Here is a 19,487-nt window from a genome sequence, read left to right on the forward strand (position 1 = left end):
CGATGTTAAGAGGATTTCACTTATTTCCGTGAGTTCAGGTTGAGTATTTAACTCTGTCACTAGCTAACTAGCTTTAGCCTTTTGCACATTCACCCATATGTTAATTAGCACTTAATATAACTGTGAAAGAGAAGAGGAGTATACCACGTTATTGCATTTAGGAATCAAACAAAAACCTAATCATGTTTGTGCATGTTTTATGTTTGAAGCTGTCTCCTAACATTAGTCATTGCTGCTGGTGAGGCCCACCTCCATGGAAGTTGAAATGCTCAGGCAAGTACTGAGACATGCTGGTATTCTCTCGGCCCTGTTGTATTTTTGTGCCTTGCACAGCATGCATGCTGCAAAGCTGGCAGGAAAGATGCGACGCGATGGGAGGTAGGGCGAGGTGTTATTTTGGTGAAAATTGTGTCTTTGACATGTCGAGAACATGGCGACTGTCATCTCCTTCCTCCCAAGCTGCCGCAGAGTTATATTGCTCCTATCTCATTAATATTTGATATCCTATCTGTCAATCAGATATTAAGTGAAAGACGGAAGCACTTTTCCTGTGATGTGATGCTAAATGTGTCTTTAGTGTCATAAATGCTTTCATAGTCAGAGGGTGAATGACAGTGACCTTGCCACGGCAGAGAAGTGTGAAACACCACTCAGAATGAGAATGTCCATCATAGGCCTAACTAGTGAAGGGCAGATGACGACTCTGAAGGAGAGCTTTGGTGGATAAATGCACTGAATACTTGGTGGCATAGGTCTTTCTAGAGCTGGGCCGGGACAAAGATCGTATTCCTTTCCATAAATCAAGGTCATTTTCCTGAACCAGCCTTTCACCTGCCTTGTCTACTGTCGGGTAATTGGTTGCTTGACATCACTATATGACTGATGGAGGACATAGAAAATATGTTAACTCTTAAAGTTTACATTGTTATATGTTGTTGGTAAGTCTGAGACTGGCTGATTTTTGGAGTGCTTACATAGACAGTAAAATTGGATATTAAAAGCATGAAGCTCATTCGGTGCACAAAAACAATATGGTTATTATCGTTATGGTTCTGAATATACATTTTTAAAGCACATGCTAAAATAATAATTAACACCATGAAGCACCTTAATGCAAATTAAGTATAATTTTAATTATTGTATGCAGTGTCTTACAGTGTATTTTTCATTATAAATGTGAGTACAGAGCTAATAAAAAAAGCATATGCTTAAACATGTAGCATGAGCATTATTCATTTAAGAGTATACCATATTCATATCACTGAATTGAATTAACTGACTGTTTTCAATCAGAATTTTACTAACATATGGTTAGAAACTATTTTAAAAACAATTAGAAGCTTGGCACAGTTAAATAATTAAGACATCTTGTATCATGCAAGAACATCTGGATAAAGCACTGATCTCCAATTAGAATTGTTAAGAGTGTGTCATCTATTATCCTAGGCACACACGTTACTTATCATAAACTCTGATTGCCTTAATCAATGTAATTTTTCCATTTGTTAACATTAGAATTAATATTTTAGACATAACTATGTTTCCATTTTTAGTCTCTCACTACATTTTCTCTGCACAGCTTCGACCCTCTGAGATCTCAGAGAGATGAGTGGAGTCTCTCACTCCAAAGAAACATCAGCATCAGCACAGCAGGTAGGGACTGCCAGGGGGCAGAAACTGACAAGAGAAACAAGCCCCAGAGCTTGTGGGATAAAAGAGAATTAGAATTAATGAGCAGGTAGCTGGCTTTCCTGCAAATACCGAGTTCACACAAGTTTTGTGTTTTGTTTGTGCAACCCAACCCCTCGCTGTCTCTCCGTGTCATGTAATGACTGAGGAGGTTCACTGGGTGATGCGTGAACAAAGTCAAATCCAGTGCTTCAGAGTTAGATCTGTCAAAAAACTAATTCAAAACTGAAAAAAAGAAATACACAACATGCACTTTAAATGAACTTGTTGTATAGGGGGGAATAAAAGCCATTGTGTGTTATCTTATATTTGTCAGTAACTCTGCGTTGCATTTGCCTGCCAGTAAGTTCAGCCTTAAATGGCAAGCCCATCCCATTTAAACTGAGCTCCACATAGCCTCACTTGGTGTTTTTCCAAAAAATTAAATGATGTTCAACTCCAGCCATATGTCATCCAATCTTTTGGAAAACAAGGAGGCTATAAATGACTGGAAACAGTGGCAGAAGGAAAAATGAAAGGGCTTTGTAATTATGCCTGGAGATTCCAGTACGCTTGAAGATAATTACATAATTAATCCTGCATTGCTGTCACGTGGGCTCTGCTCGGCTCTCTCTGCCATTTCCTTACACTTGTAAAGCTGTGTTCAAAAAGGCATTAGCGCTGCATGCAAAGGAATTGCAGACCTTTCATTCATTTTTACTGTATGAGGCTTCTGGGTTGGCACAGATAGAAAAACCGCAGGGTGGTGGAGCATTAAAGCTAAATTCATAGCAATACAATGCAATGTCAGGCAGGTGTTTCACTGGCCAATTAAATGCATGCAACACATGCCAGGTAGATTCCTTTGTGACATTAATGGCATACTTCCAGGCAGATAATAAAATGATTGTTGCTGTGTTAACATCTTCGATCCTTCTTCATTGTTTTATAAACTGCTGCTCAGTTTCTTTGCACATCTGTTAAACCTTCAGCTCAAACCGGCCTTTCCTGTACTGTATTTCATCATCCCCCTTCGCACCTAAAGCAGCACATTCCCCTTTACTTCACCCTGTTTTCGGTCTGAATACCTGGTCATTGAAACAAGGAAAGAATGCTTTGTATTTCCTGTAGTGTGTAGTTGGCGCTGCTGAATGCCATGCATGTGTTACTGTGCATCTGCTTATGAGATGCAAGCCTGTAAGTTATTTAGCACCTTTGTTTCCACTTTCCCGCATGTGGAAACTAAGGATGATAAGGTTAAGTCCCTACTGTAAAACCTCCTGTTTAAAGTTTGAGAAAGATGTCATGGTTAAATAATAAAAACCGTCAAAGCTGATATCAGTAAGAAATAAGATGCAAGCATTTAAATGCCCAATACCAACCTCCGCAGTCTCACTTTGCTGCACATAAATGTCACAGTAAACACATAAATACAGACTCCACTGTAATAACGGAAGATAACATACTTATCCTTCCAAGGCTTAAAGCAGTTTCGGTTTTCTGCAGACATTTTATGAGGATACTTTCAATGAACCACAGTGGAGAGTGTTGTCAAACTACAAGAACAAGTGTTGTACAAAAGCCTGAAGATGTATCCAGAGGAAATTCTGTTTTATTTTAATAGCTTCATCTAGCACAAGAGCTATTGAGAAGGACTAGACCAGGAGAGCTTTATTTGCTGAAATGGCTGACAATCTTGAATGAGGGCATGTGTTTGGGAGTGTTTTAGTGACCTATGATAGATTGCCTCCGGCAGCTAAATGTCAAAGAAATTGGAATGGTGAAGGATCATGTTGTCTGTTTAATGATAAAAATATAATAACAAACAATTTGTGGAGACTTTGAGATGCCTAATCACAGCTTCATATTCCCAGTACTGGATCTTTGTGATTGTGTTTACCTGAAATATTTTCATTAAAAAGGGCTACCAGTCTACAAGTTTATGACACAGACCTGTGGATTCTGAATGATGTAGGCAGTTACAAGGCATGGAGAGTTGTTGTTATTAAACATCATCACTTCCAGCACACCGCTTGACAACAGCGTTAGTCCCGCCCATGGTGCTGATTAGCTAATCAAGAACTCCCTCTGGTAGCAAACATTGCAACATTTTTATTTTAACTGAGAAACCGCCGTTTCATGTCACAGTGCCAGAAGAATCAGTCAACTCGAACTCGATACAGTGAGCAGATTCAAAGATCTGGACCCAGGCACGAATGCTACTACTGCTGCTTCCCTTTTGCTGCTGTATCCTTTCTTAAAAACCTGTCGAGTCTTGACAGATTTGGTTGTTAAAACCATGAGCACTGGATTGAAAATATTCTTGTTTGAAAAAAACCTGACCCCAGCAGAATACCCATTGTAAATAAAATAAGACATTCAAAGCCATTTTGACGTGTGACTATTGGGATGCTGTACATCCTTTGTGTAGATTCATCCAGTGAGTGAGCTGTTGAGGCACTACTGAAAATACAACAGACAGCACTTACTGTAAGTATTGCATTTTTAGCTGATATTTGTGGCGACTATTTAGGTAACATATATTATTGGTAAGATGTGTTTTTCTTTTTTGGCATGGTGACATATGTGAGTTTTAGGTCACAGAGCCTATGTTGTCATTCTGTTGTCCATGAAAAATATGTATGCTGAACAAATCATTGTTTTTTCAGATGCTGATTAAAGAGGGAGTGTTCCATTGGCATGCTAACAGTAGGATTTTTTTTTTTTTTAAATTTTATATACTTTATTGATCCCCCTGAGGGGAAATTCAATTTTTTCACTCTTTTCACACACAGGTACGAAAGACACACACATGCACAAACAGGACCTATACATGCACTAAGTGGAGGGATGTCAGAGTGAGGGGGCTGCCTTGGTGAGGCGCCCTGAGTGGTTGGGGAGGTTCAGTGCCTTGCTCAAGGGCACATTTGCATTGCCCAGGAGGTAAACTGGCACCTCTCCAGCCACCAGTCCATGCTTCATATTTGGTCCGACCCTCTGGTTCCCAACCCAAGTCCCAAACCAGATGTCCACCAGAGCTCTTGCCTGTGAACTGAATGTTCGTTTTACTACCATAAGACATCTGCAATGTCGTCTCCGGAAATTTGGCAGTAGATCCAAGCAGCCTTACAACCACACAAGTCAGTTATGTTGACAAACTACAATCAAGTCAAGACCCTGGTGAGGACAGTGAGCTTGCAGATGAGGGTCCCTAAGACTGTTTTTGACGGTTTGTGCAGAAATTCTTCAGTTGTGCAAACCCTTTGTTGCATTAGCTGTTCGAGTGGCTGGTCTCAGAGAATCTTGCAGGTGAAGACAGTGGATGTGGAGGTCCTGAGCTGATGTGGTTACATGAAAACTGCCCATTGGTCCGACAGCCCATTGGTCCGACAGCCCATTGGTCCGACCATATTAAACCCATTGTTCCGAAGTCCCGTTGTTCTGAAATCATCATGATGCCCTGTGGTTAAGGTCTGGTTAGGTTTAGGCACAAAAACCACTTGGTTAGGGTCAGGAAAAGATCATGGTGTGGGTTAAAATGAAAAAGAAAGTGACAAACACATAAGCCGTGAGCCTGCTTCGCCTCCAGCCTTTCCCAGCTGACCCAGAGCCGGTCACGGCGCACCATTAAGGCAGAAATACGCCTGCCGGGAGCCGTTCAGCACCGCGGAGAGCTCCCCACAAAACCCCGACCCCAGAGTTAATAACAGGAGGTTATGGTGTTTCATTCTCTCCTCTGTATGACACTTGTATCTCGACCAGTAGCCTACTTTTGTTGTGTTGCTGATCCTCTATGGTACACAAATACAGTATAGCCTAGTATAATCACATATCGGAACAACGGGACGTCGGACTAATGGGATGTCGGATCAATGGGCTGTCGGACCAATGACATGGACCCTTAACATGTATGACACAGAAAAGCATCAAATTCTCCTAGAAAACATGAAACCATTTTTGGAATAGTTGCCAATTAATTTACTGTCATCCCTGAAGCAAAATCGTATCAAGTAGAGGTCCGTGATTTAATGCATATCTATTTAGGGGTCCTTGTTACAATAGAAAAAGTTGGGAATCAGTGATCTAGCTAACATTTGGCAAAAAATATTAATAAAAAGATAATACTGCAATACCTGATGAAATCATGTCATAATTGACCTTTCACTAAGCCCCACTCCTTTGTGATGGTTCGACAAGCTGTCGCAGTAAGCATGGAGCCCACACTGTAACTAACTGCACTCCCTGAAGAAATATTATCATATTTTTGGAAAAATGAAAGACTGATTCCAGAGAGAAGCAGACAGAGGGGTGTACAGTATGTGTTTGAAGGATATATCCAGGATGTCAAACTGACTCAGCGGCAACAACAGGTTAAAAAGACAAAGATAGTTAGAAGCTAAAGCTGAACTATAGGCTACAGATCACAGTGTAAAAGTGAACCACCACATCACTGCTGATCAACACAGAAGACAATGAATATAAAGGGAAACTTTGCTGATATTGAACCAGCTGTGTGACATCACAGTGTGTGCAGATGAACACTGTTTGGCTTTGCCCCCGTGCCTCTGCCAGCCAGGGGAAATCAAACAACGGTCATCAGCACACACTGTGATGACACACAGCTGGTTGAATATCAGCAAAGTTTCTCTGCTTCCCTTCACTGGTTCCTGTACAGCAGGGTTGGTCTTTTTGTCACTGTTATAATCATTAAAAAGCAAAAGCAACATGTGTATACATTCAGTAGGCTATATCTTCAGTAGTTAGCTAGCTAACCCTACACTTTTCAGGGTTTGATTTTGGTTTTGGAACAGGGAAGAATCGAATATCTTTCTCCAACCTCTTCAGGTAACGAGTATCATTAATACACGATGTGCCCCAGGCACAACATTTAGCTCCAAATCCACAAAACCAGCCTGCGGGACAACGGGACGTTGGACTAATGGGATGTTGGACCAATGACATGGACCCGGTTACACATAGTCTGCTGTTGTGAGGCCGGTTGGATGTACTGCCAAATTCATGGAAACAACATTGTAGACAACATATGGAGGTGAAATGAACATTCAGTTCACAGGCAACCACTCTGATGGGCATTCCTGCAGTCAATGGCACGCTCCCTGACAACTTGTGACATCTGTGACATTGTGTCATGTGATCAAACTAGATATTTTACAGTGGACTTTATTATGATCACCCCAAGGCACAGCTGTGTAGCAATAATGCTGTGTAATAAGCAGCTTGATATGCCACACCTGTCAGGGGACAGATGATCTAACAGGAGAGGTGCTCACTAACATGAATTTTAACAAATTTCCAACCAAAATTTGAGAGAATATATCTATTGAGCACATATAAAAAGTCTGAGGTCGTAAACTTCAATCTGTGAAAAACGGGAGCAAAAATGGAAGTGTTCCATTTCAATTTTTGCTCAGTATATATATCAGGTAATAGCTATGTGTACTTGATAGAGTAAACCAAACTGTATAACTTAAATAATTGTCTCTGTAGTGGGACACAGATGCAGGAGAACAGGTTAAATGATGCATCCTGGAGCATGCGCTGCTATGCTGTGAGGTGCAACCTGGAGATAACATCAAAATGCAGGTCGCACTCCACTGACTGAGAGAGCATGCAGCTGCAGCACATGGTAGGTACAAATGGTCATCACTTGGGTACGCTTTCTCTCGAGAACACAGAATTCTGAGAGTGAACCAATCAAAATACTGTTCCACTTCGGTGCCCTTGCCAGCATAAATTAAAACTACACAGTCTGGGGAGACTGGCTGAATGTGGCATTGTGATTCAGTGTCATCCAAAAGCATGTGATTACACTGTGATTAGCACAACAATCATCTTAGATTATCCCAAAATGAAAGGGCACCCCCTCAGTGTGACAGAGCTAGCAAAATTGTTAGAATATAATACAATTGTGACTGAATTAGAGCATGTGTCATCTGTTTAATGGGAAAATTATCAGCATCGTACTGCTAAGATAAAACTCATATCAACATGGTATTTCTGTGTTAATATCAACCCGGATAGGAAAACAAAACAAATGACGGCATTAAAAAGCTGCATGTTTATAGCGTATATCAAATATGCTGGTCAATAAGAATCGGACTCCAATTGAAGCAGCAACTATTACACATTATGCCTGAGCTGAAAATTACACTCAAGAGGGTTATTTCCATGATGCACAACCAAGTCTGGAGCGAGTACCTGGAAAATGCTGATCCAGGTTGTACTACATATCATGTTCCTGAATGGCCGTAAGAGAGAGCCTTTTAAGCAAATTATAAGGTTGAACTGCTGATTTAAATTGTTGTCGCATTTATTTGACTTCTGGCCACCAGCGGCAGCACCGATGACCCTGCTGCTCCGTAGCCCTCCTGTTGGGAGGCAGGGAAGATATAGTCTGATTTTAGATGGTTTGTTTTGACTTTAATGTGAGTCAACCTCCCAGTGAATCATGTTTTTTTACTACATAACCCAGATCTTTCTGGGCTTCAATTGACCTAAAATTGGGTGCGTTTGCTCCAATATAAATCCCCACTTAAGCACATGCAGGGGTGATAAACTAATTATTGCACTATTGGTGACCAGAGGTATAGGTTCAATCCTGGTGCAGCATGGTGCAGTGTAGTGTTGTGGAGGAGTGACTGGAGCAAGAATACATTATTTGTAGGAGGAATATTTTATCAGCAGGTGGAGTCGGGGTGAATTTAATAATGTCCAATCATATCAGCTGCTCTTATCTGTTTTAAAAGCAGCAGACAGTTTAATGTGCCATAGAGGGGGAGCCCAGGGTGGCCTCTCTGATGAAGAAAACGAAGGGAAGGAGTTGCACGACTCAAAAATATAACCTACCCAGACACTGTATGCATTTAAGTATAAATATATTACATTAGTTACGAACTACATCTCAGGAGCCACCGAAACTAAGACCCAACTGCACTAATTCATGTTAACGGAGCAGAAAACGAAAAGTAAACATTATTTTGATTACCCAGGTTTCTGTAGATGTCTGTATGCACTCCACCAACTAAAGCACAAACTCTGTTAGTGCAATTTCATGCCAAAATGAGTACCAAAATTGCACTGCACCATCTGATCAGCATAAAACACAAGCTCAGCTGCACCTACCTTGGCGTAAGCAGCTTCATTTAGAGTGATAGAATTTTAGGAGAGGCACACAAGCAAAAATATGGACTCGACAGGAATGGCATTGCAATTGCATTTACTATAATGTACAGTAAGTGCCGTTGTCTCTACATAATCACCTTCCCCTTGTCTGATACTGTAATAGAGGTCACAGGATGCAGGTCAGTTATCCTCCTTGGACCTTGTAGCTTAATTAAAGCTACAGTGACCTCTTATAATTACTAAGATGATTTGGTCATCAGGGGTCTGCATCAGCCTCTACTACTCCGGCTCCACTTTGTTTTTAATTACTAAGACACAATCCAGCGAGACACAGACAGTTCACATTACGCTCACAGTCATCTCATGATCAAACTCATACCAGCTGTATATCAACTTGTGTGGGAAAAAGAAAAAGTCAGGCAGGTACATGGTAATTCTGAAAACATTATTGTATCTGTTGAAATCATGGCATTATGTTCCAAACCAGCAAGGAGTGGCCATCATAAGCAAATCCAATCCAGTACCAATCAACCAATTCATTTTCTTTCATCTGAGAAAATGTCACAGATCTAGTGCCACAACTCTTAGGGTGCTTTCAGACCTAGAGTTGTCTTGCTTTGGTCCGAATCAGGGACTTGACAAAGCTGCATAATTGCCTAGAGTTGGTTTGTGTTCCCAAGGCAGTATTTACAAGCGGACCAGATCAAATGCCTTGCACGAGAACGCTGCTCTTGATTGGCCTGAATTTCCAAGTGGGAAAAATCCAGGAAGTAAACAAACATCAGGCAAACTATACAGTTTGAAAACAAGGCACGGCTCCGACTAGAAAACAATGTTTTGATGGATTGGATGTGCTGAATGTGCATGTTAAGGTAGGACAGGAGGAGGTGCACATTAATAATTCTCCAGGACTGTAACATGCTCATGTTTAACCCAAACAATACGTAATGCGACTGCAGTTGGTTCAAATTGAGGTTGGAACACGTTCACGCCACTAACAAACCACACCAGAGTTTGTTTGTAACCTGACCAACAGTACCTCTTCAAGAAGGTCTCAGTCCGGTTTTGGTGTGCACCCGAGTGCAATTGCTGTGTCTACACCTGCCCAAATGAACCGCACTCAGGGGGCAAATGAACTTGAGTTCGTCTGAACCGAACCAAACAGGGCAGGTGTGAAAGCACCCTTAAAGCTAACGATTGCAGCCTACAACACTTATTTACACAGCAACAGCCGGAAGAAGATCAGGGATACAGCCTTTGTAAACTACACCCCAAAGCTGTGGAACACACTACCTATAGATATCAGGGAAGCTAGGTCACTTAATATCTTTTTTTTAAAAAAGCTAAAAACATATCTGTTCACTTTAGCCTTTAACTAGCTCTGACTTTCCTGATACAGGTCTGAAACTCTTTCTTTGTATGCTTTTACTTTCTATTTACACAACTCTATGATTTTAAGAATCAGTTAATCCATGTTTTAAACTGTTTTAAATGTGCTATTTTCATGTGAAGCACTCAGTGTATATACTGCCCTTATTGTAAAGCACTTTGTGCTGCATTTCTTGCATGAAAGTTGCTATATAGCTAAAGTTTATTATTATAATCATTATTATAATTGCCTTTTCCAGCCAGTATTGTGTTTATGTGGTGCATAATCTGAATGTAAATATGTCCTTTATCAAGTTACCTAAAACTGATGCAAAGTGAGCCTTTTTTTGTAGCATACATGTTGACTTTACCCAAAACAAAATAGAAAAAATAAAATCAGCAAAAAGCACAGCACAGAAAATTTGTTGCAGCTGGCACAGTGTGAAAAAAATAAATAAATAAAAGGGATAATGGTAAATGCAAGCTACAAATCAATAATGTAATTACAAATTACTTAATTCTGGTGCGGAGTCCACTGATCAATGGCATAAAATGTCTGTGGCAGTGCACACAGTCTCAGGGCACATTCTTTTTGTAAATGCGTTACCATGTTGATGATTGATAATAAAATGGCCTTGCATTATTTTGGTGTGCACAAATAACAGGGTTCTTCTCTCAGCAGCCGCTACTAAAGTTAAATCATTTTTTCTGTATCCTGATTGAGGCTATGAGAGTATTTTTTTGTTTTGATTTGTGGCTGTGTTTCAAGTAAAACGGGTAATGTGCACTGAACTTTACTGAGCGCAGTGCTCTCCGTGGAATAATGATTGGCACACGTCTACGAGTCCCAGTCAGGCTTCTTAGCTGAGCTTCTCCTCTTGGCCAGCTGGACGGATTGGTGTCCAGGGGGCATTCAGAGATTCTGCACTTGTTTATGTATTCATGTCATTCATTTAGAGCTTCTGATGATGAATAGATGGAAATGGGTTTTACAGCACACTGAGTCAAGAGAGAGTAATATCAAAAATAAATGATTGAAAATTCTAATAAAATGAATATTTAAAAGATGCTATCGTGACTGCTTGCAGCGGGACATGTTATCAGATGGGTTTTCTGTGTAACGATTCCCCAGGACCCATAGGTGGTCGTATGAGTAGGCCCCACATAAATTGAGCAGGCCACCAATAAAATTTGTATTTATGACAAATTATACTCTTAAACTCATGTTTGATGTTATATGGTTATAGTCATGTGTGTTGGAAATGTGCCTGAAAAATACACAAATATAATCCCACATCTGAATATGTTATTTACAAAACCATAGACTTTAAATGCATCTTTATGTCTATGCAGACTACAAAACATTTTTGGCTAAATGTCACATCTTGAGTTGAGTCAACCTAGTCCCAATTCGTCAGATACTGACGCTTGGTCAGTTGCCTATCTGCATCAGACGCCAACACACGTAGGCACCCTTAAAGGGATAGTTCGACATTTTGGCATACCCTATTGCCGTAATCCCTATAGTCATATGGGTAGGTACATTACCTTTAATTGTCACTGCCTGCAGTTCTGAGATCAGTGGAGCAGAGCTGCCCGCTGAAATGGAAGTGAACGATACAGCCCCTTCTCTCCCTCAAAACTAATCAAATACACCATCAAATGACTCCAAAACGCTCTAGTGGAAAACACATGACTTGCGCATTCCCCACGCTATGAAATAATAATGTATAATTAAGTAACATTACGACACATGAAGCAAATACTCAGAACTACTTTCTTGAGTAAACCACAGTGACAGTGCGCAGCTGAGACAGTGCTGTTGTTATTGCTTGCAGCCATTTGCGGTATCGTCAGCTGGACACACCAGAAAGTTTGAGGAAAGTTTAGAAGTGTTTTTGTAAATCATGGTTTACGCATGTATTGTAAAAGGTTGCAGTAACAAGCCGAAGACATGGAGCAGAGTGAAGTTTCACATAGTTCCAACCAGTAATACGGACAGGATGAAACAATGGCTATTTGTGCTGGACATCGACCCCAACACGCCTGCTGAAATGGTCCGGAAAATGTTTGTGTGCTCCAGCCATTTTTTACCGGAGGACTCCTTTCTTGAGAGACACTGTCAAACCATCTGTCGGCATCACAAAACGAGCAGACGTGGTAAGTGATCGTTGTGTATTTTGCTCAGCAATCTCTGCTGTAACGTTACCTCCATGCAGAGTAACATTACCCTACAACCCAAGCAATGGTAAATAAGGCTAAAATGCAAATGTTGTTGTGGTTATGTTATGGATAAGTGCTTGCCCAGAGCATATAGTGAAGTGACTGGCATTACTTCTCATTGTTGGGAATAAACAGACTGCTAGGGAACATTTTATGTTGTTGTTCCTTCAGGAGTTGTGGTGATTTATGAGTGTGGAGTTAGCATGTTCTCCCCGTGTTCCGGTGATTATTTTGAGGCGTACTCTATATTTATATTGCACAGGTGTACCTAATAAAGTGGCCAGTAAGCCCCACATTTACACCACCGGCTCTGGGTCTCCCCTCAGCCCCTGGCTGCTCGGCAGCCTCAACCTCTCTTCTTGCTCTCTCTTCTTCCAAAACCTGTAACTCTTCCTCTGTATATTCTGGCTTCTTCTCAACAAACTTGTTTTGAAGACGGGAGTAACTGCACTAAACATATGCTGTTTGAAATCACTCCGCCCAGCAAGTACTGTATGTCTGGAATGTAGTTCCGGCTGTGCATTTGGCTTCAAAACAACTCTGTCTCATAATATTACATTATTATTTCATAGCGTGGTGAATGTGTAAGCTACAAGTTTTCCACAAGGGCGTTTTGGAGTCATTTGATGGTGTATTTGATTAGTTTTGAGGGAGAGAAGGGGCTGTACCGTTCACCTTCATTCTGTGCGCTAAGCAGCAGGCAGCTCTGCTCCACCGATCTCAGAACAGCAGGCACTGACAATTAAAGGTAATGTACCTACCCATATGACTATAGGGACTACGGCAATAGGCGAATTTGCCAAAATGTCGAACTATCCCTTTAAGCAGCACTGTGAGATGACCTGGGTAGCTGCATTTGTTGATACTCCAGGCAACTACTGTAGTACAAAGAGCAAGCACCAAAATAATCGTCCAAGTATCAAGTAAATGGAATGGGATATATGATTGTGATATGTGATAATCCACATAATCCTCTTCTCTTTCTGAGAAGAGTTTTTGAGTTTTCCTGTCACTTACTGAGACAATGAACAAAAAGGAGGAAAACAGCAGCCACAGTTTAAGATCATTTATAAACACAGCTTATCCCCAGGAGGGTAAAGCATCATCAACATGAATGAATACAGCATCAACTGTCACAGCAGATGTTGTGGTGTAAGATTACAAGACTTGCTGTAGTAATATCCCACATATTTGTGAATTTGGGTACATTTTATGAACCTGAAAATATAAGATGAGGCATCAGCCGGCAACACATAGGGCTTCAGAGCCCTCCATATAGTTGCTAAGCTGTTAAAGTGCACTAATGCAGATGTAAAACAAACCTACATATGATTTTGGGTATCAATAGTGGAATATACAATCCAGTCTCACTCCGAAGTTGTCAAAATCCGGCACTTGGGAAGTGACTTGCGGCGTCAGACACTGACAACAAAGCCGTCCTTTAACATGGGTTAGATATGCGGCCAGTCGCTGTTATAGTTTAATAGCACTCAGCAACGTCAGGGGGAAATGTGGCAGGACACGAATGAAAGTTAAGACAACAAAAGTCCGAGTAGGGGTGGCGAGAGTCGGTCCATGTCATTGGTTCGACAGCCCATTGGTTCGACATCCCATTAGTCCAACTGTCCGCGGTGCTGAACGGCTCGCGGCGGGCGTATGGTGCGCCGCGACTGGCTTGAGGCGGAGCAGGCTCACGGCTTATGTGTTTGTCACTTTCTTTTTCATTTTAACCCAAACCATGATCTTTTCCTGACCCTAACCAAGTGGTTTTTGCGCCTAAACCTAACCAGACTTTGACCACAGGGCATCATGATGATTTCGGAACGGACTTCGGAACAATGAGTTTAATATGGTCGGAACAATGGGATGTCGGACCAATGGGCTGTCGAACCAATGGTCAGTTCCCGCGAGAGTAGTGGTGGATGGGTCCAATAAACACTGGTTTTCACCCAGGAGAGCGATGTTTGCATCCCGTAAGATTGTAAGGCCAAACCTTGTTCCTTTTTCCTAAACCCAACCACATTCTTTTGTTGCCTAAATCCAACCACATGCGTTAATTGTCGAAGGCTTTAAAATGTCAATTCACTGTGTTTTACCAATGTAGTGCAAATATTTTAAAAGAGACTGTATGTAAAAGGTAAATTTCCTGTGAAATCGGAAGTGTTTCTGAAAGAAGACAATGCATGTAACAGGCAGAACTTGACATGGCGCCCCAGGACATCAACATCCAACGCACCCAGGGTACCTTTCACGTTGTATCTAGATGTGTAAAGTCCATGACCAAACATAGATATGTGACGAGGTGTGAGTGAGAATGTGTTGAGTTATAAATAATGTGGCTTTGAAGGAAATGCACTTTGCTTGAGCTATCTGAGCACCTAAGGGGAAGTCTTTGTGGTTGCCAGTAGCCTTGTGGTATACACAGTGTGAATGTACTTACTGTTGCTAGAGACTGTGTATGAGCACAGGAAGTAATGTAATACACTGTCAAGGTATGTAATGTGATGTAATATGATGATTTGTATTATGCACTTATGACAAAATTAAGAGATGTTATTTTGTCATGGAAAAGTAATTCAGTAGTAACAGTTTGTATGATATCTTCTGAAAATGGACAAACACTGGTAATATCTAAGGAATTAGCACCCCACGAATAAGGTTACAAACCATATGTAAAGTTACATATTTAATATTAAGTTATATAGGTTAGGTTTATGCAAGTAAACTTACAGAGGCTAGGTTTAGGAAAAGAAACATGGTCACAATGTGCCTTAAAATGACACAGAGATCACTTATTTTTGGAAGATTCTGAACACCAGACTTTTGGGGGAATGTCCTGTGTTTTGTGACCCATCCACCACCCCAGCCTTCACAAATACATTGGTTATACACAAATTACTGGCTCATGACTACGTGCTATACATATGAATTTTGGTGCATTACTTTTCATAGGTATACATATGAACAGTGCATGAGAACAACCTGGTTCTATGATTACAGGGAACAAATACAGGAAATTAAGTTCCCTGAAACAATGCATACCTGGAAAATCCTTTCATCCAAGTTTGTGATATATAAATGATTTCACGTTCCCCACAGTGGGATGCTTAATTTAAAGGATTCACTGCTATTTAACAGCAGGAGTCATACACTTATTTTTTCTTTTGCATAACTCAGACACAGCAGAAGTATCCCTCTCATTCCTCACTCTGCAATGAGGACAATCCCTTAGTGGCCACCTCTCTAAGCACTTTGTGACAGTCTCTGAAGGCTACAGTCCTGCTTCCAGTGAACATTTCAGAGCATAGGGTAGAGTTGAGTTCAATTAAAGCTGCTGACCTCAGCTCTCTAACCTTCCCCCATTGGCAGCCCAGATATTTCTTTGCATTTACCATGCAGGAGCTAGCTCCAGGGTTGGTGCATAAATTTAGCGATGGTGGATGTTTGTTCTAATTAGATTTATGGGTAGGAAATGTTTGGAGAAGCAAGACAGCACTGTTTTATTATTAAGCTTGGAATCAGGTCAGATGAAAAGAGCAGCAATGAAATGCAGTTTGATATTTATGAGCTCTGAAAGCGAAACAAGGTACCCAGCTGTAAAAACTGGGGTATACAGTCATTTTTCAGGATGAATAAAACGTTGTTTGCAAAACTCCCAGGACAAAGCATATCGAACTGATTTATGACCACGAATCCATGACATGTTCAGTCAAATGAGTCAAACAAAATCCTGGAAATACCCATTAATCATCTGAGTTTTATTAGCGACCAGTGTTTTGTTTCTCGCATTTTAATTCTATCCTCACATCGTTGTCGTGGTTTACTCATTTTTACATCTTCACAGCTGTGTAGGAGATATTCAGTATATGAGCTTTCCAAAATCTTGACATGTCTTTTTCTTATCTATTGTACCTTCTGTCCAGTAATAAATTCTTGGTGTGATCAGACCTCCTGATAGGTTGTAAACTCACTAGAAAAGCCTGTCATGCTCTGTTGCTTTTTGTGATACAGCAGTGAAAATAAAAGATCTATGGGAAGATGGCTTAAACACAATTATTTCCAGCTGTCAGCTCTCTGTTTCTTATCTTTCCCAATCCTACAGGATTCACCGCAATTAAAAAACAATGTGGTTTATAAGTAAGTAAATCCCTTTAAATAGCTATAAACCTTTGATTTGATGTAATTAACACCTGTTAGTATGTATAACAAAGTAGATAGATAGATAGATAGATAAATAGATAGACAGACATAATTTTGCCAACAAAAATAAAACCAAGTGATGCCTCTTGTTGCTGATACAGAAGCTTAGCAAAGTGGGCTACAGTCAGCTCCTGGGGATGGACAGCCTTCGGACTCACACAAGTAAGTGGGGGTGGCTAAAATGTTGGTGACATCCTTGTGTAAACAAACACGCATGTAAGCACCCAGGATAAAATGGAGGTCTGCAAACAATTAAGGTCATGTCCATATTGTACAAAAAATTGAGAACTTAATTTTCATGATGGGGTAATTTAAACTAGGGCTTCCCCTAACAGTCGACCAAATGTTAGTCAACCGGAAAGGTCATTAGTAGGTAAGATTTTATTGGTCGCTTAGTCACAGAAAAAAAAAAAAAAAAAATTGTGAAACTCTACTTGTGCCTTGTCAAAATAAATCAAAACCTTTATGACTGGAACATGTGGGAGTTTAATTTGAAAGTACAGACACAGGAAGAGGCCACGCTCAGCAGTCAGACAGGAGTCACGTTACAAACCAATCACAGCCGACACATATCGTTCCCTTCTTCTGTGAATATTCAGTCTGATAAATACGGAAAAGTTGATCATGTTAGTGCAGGGCTACCCAGAGCTTTACATCTGTCCCACGGACGATAGGCCTACACACTTATAAACAGCGCCTGGAAGAAGATCAGCTCTGCACTCAGGATTTCAGTTAAATAGGCTACATGATGCTTGTTGAGGTTGCTTAGCAACCTATGATGCACCCTGCCACCGTGCTCTTGAAAGCGCCCAGCACCCAACCTCACATTTTCCAAGCACTTAAAGACGCTGCATGTGGACGGCCACTAATTTCCAGGGCTGATACCTGCGGTTATTCCACAGGCTAGTTAATAACATGTCGGGCAGGAAATCCAAAGTGTGGGATCATTTTGAGAAGGTGAAGGTCAAACCCAAGGTGATATGTAGACTCATCTTCATTGGTCGACTACAAACATGATGTATCATCTGAGACATGGAAGTAGCTACATGCCCATTAGCCACTTAGCACAATCATTACTGCTTTGCTGACAGCATCATTAACAGGCGGCTCGCTCAGTGTGTGACGTGCACTTGTAGATAAAATATAGGCCTATATTAATGAAGGTTCATTAGTACGGTTTTGTATTTCTCTGTAATGTAGCACAGTGTTAACAATGTTACTGATACTATTCTTTCTCACACCTTCAACTCAAAACATTGTGTTGCCCCGCCCAAAATATATCATTTAATAGTTAAATTAATATCATAAACATGCGGTCGACCAGTCGACTAATGGCCCTAAATGACAACTATTGGTCAATTAGGAATATGCTTAGTTAGGGGCAACCCTAGTCTAAACCAGCATTGCCTTATCAAGAATAATATTCATAATGAAACATTTCATGTGCGCAGACATCTGAAGAAGAGGACACTGACTGCACATTATCCTTAACATGTACATAAGACCCGCTCACTTTTAGTATTCCCATGGCTATTGTAATCACCAAGAGGTGTCACAGCTGGGGAGGCACTGTCATAAATAATACATTTGAATTATTGTATAACTTTCCATTTCTTCATAACACTTTGGCAATTTTTCCAAAGTTACTGCATGCAATGTGGTTTGCTGTAGCAGACTAAAATAGAATTACAAGAGTCCCACCTGGCTGTTGTGAGACTCAGAGGAGTCGGCTAATTGAATAAGCCAAACACTACAATTGAGTCTTTCAATGTGACCTCTTACAGTCCATGGCACATCCATTTAGATTCCATCTGCTCTGAATTAAGGACGTGCACATTCTCATTTCTGTCCCGGCTGCTCCGAGCAGAACAACCACTGTTGATCTGAATCACACAAGCGCTGCCAACTGCCTGCATGTGATGAGAACAGCTGCCAGGGAGTTGCAGGTGGAATCAGACTACATTATGGAGTTTTAGATTTCAGTGCAGTTTAACAGTAAAGATGCACCTGACTCCAACGATTCAAGTATGACATTTAAAACTATAGTGGTTGCTCATCATGCCTGGCCCATTTTTAAGCAAGCTCCTAATCAACTGCCTTTTACATTTCTATACATAAAGCAGTATTATCTACAGTAAATCTCTGTTTCTTTGCTGTTAAATTCTTTCTTCAGCCTATTTAGGTTCCAACTGCTTTAAATGTTAGTTTAAACCTGGTTCTCAAAACTTACAGCAAGTGTGAGAAAGAAATATACACCAAGGCTTCAGACTAATTATTTGCATTTCAATCTAGAGAGTCAGGTGGATGAAGTAAAGACAATTGTTTGATAAAGACTGCATAAATACAGATTAAGAGATGATGCAATGATTAAGAATTGACAGCAAGTTTGTAGTGCCTGGACTCCAGAGGGAGATTTGTAATCAAGAGGCATCTGAGCTACAGCAAGATAATCCCCCATGGAGTGCAGACACCAGTGGTGGTGGTGGCTGATGACTCTGAGACTGAAGGCTGATGAGGCTGATGAGTCTACAGACTGGGCAGTGATGGGGAGGTGGAAAGTGTGCACAACTGTGTCGCAGTGGTATTAGTTATGTGATCAGCTGACAGAACAGCTGATGTCTCAACTGACAGCCCCCGACAATGACAGCAAGAAATTATGAGTGAGCATGTGTGGGAGGACTGAATAGCAGATTGTATGAGAGACCTAAACAAATGTAAAATTTTCCTGACTGAACTTTCACTAGGGGTTCATTGTTGCACTGGTGTGCTTACTTTTTCTTTTGGTGCACCAGCAAATAATTTAAGTGCCCACAAAACTTTTCACCAGGGCTTTTGGCGACACAGTAATACATTTTAACCGTTACCTTTTTTGTCAGTTCCCATGC

The sequence above is a fragment of the Epinephelus lanceolatus genome, chromosome 14 (assembly GCF_041903045.1).
Source record: "Epinephelus lanceolatus isolate andai-2023 chromosome 14, ASM4190304v1, whole genome shotgun sequence".
NCBI lineage: Eukaryota > Metazoa > Chordata > Actinopteri > Perciformes > Serranidae > Epinephelus > Epinephelus lanceolatus.